Below are 233 nucleotides of genomic sequence, written 5' to 3' on the forward strand. Positions count from 1 at the left end.
TTTGACCTAATCCATTCTGTAAAATAAAAGGATAGAACATTCTTTATACATGCCACCAAATAGTAGTTTTAAAAATAGTAATATCCCTCAACATACTCATTTACAGATGCTAATTTTTAAAGCATTAGGAAAAGTGAATATAAAACATATTTGAAATAAAATGTGTTTTAAAAAGTAAGATGAAATAAAAGTACCTTTTCTTAAGAGCACTGCTGGTAGAGCATTTCTTAAAT

This window comes from Crocuta crocuta, unplaced genomic scaffold (assembly GCF_008692635.1).
Source record: "Crocuta crocuta isolate KB4526 unplaced genomic scaffold, BGI_CrCroc_1.0 scaffold362, whole genome shotgun sequence".
Classification (NCBI taxonomy): Eukaryota; Metazoa; Chordata; class Mammalia; order Carnivora; family Hyaenidae; genus Crocuta; species Crocuta crocuta.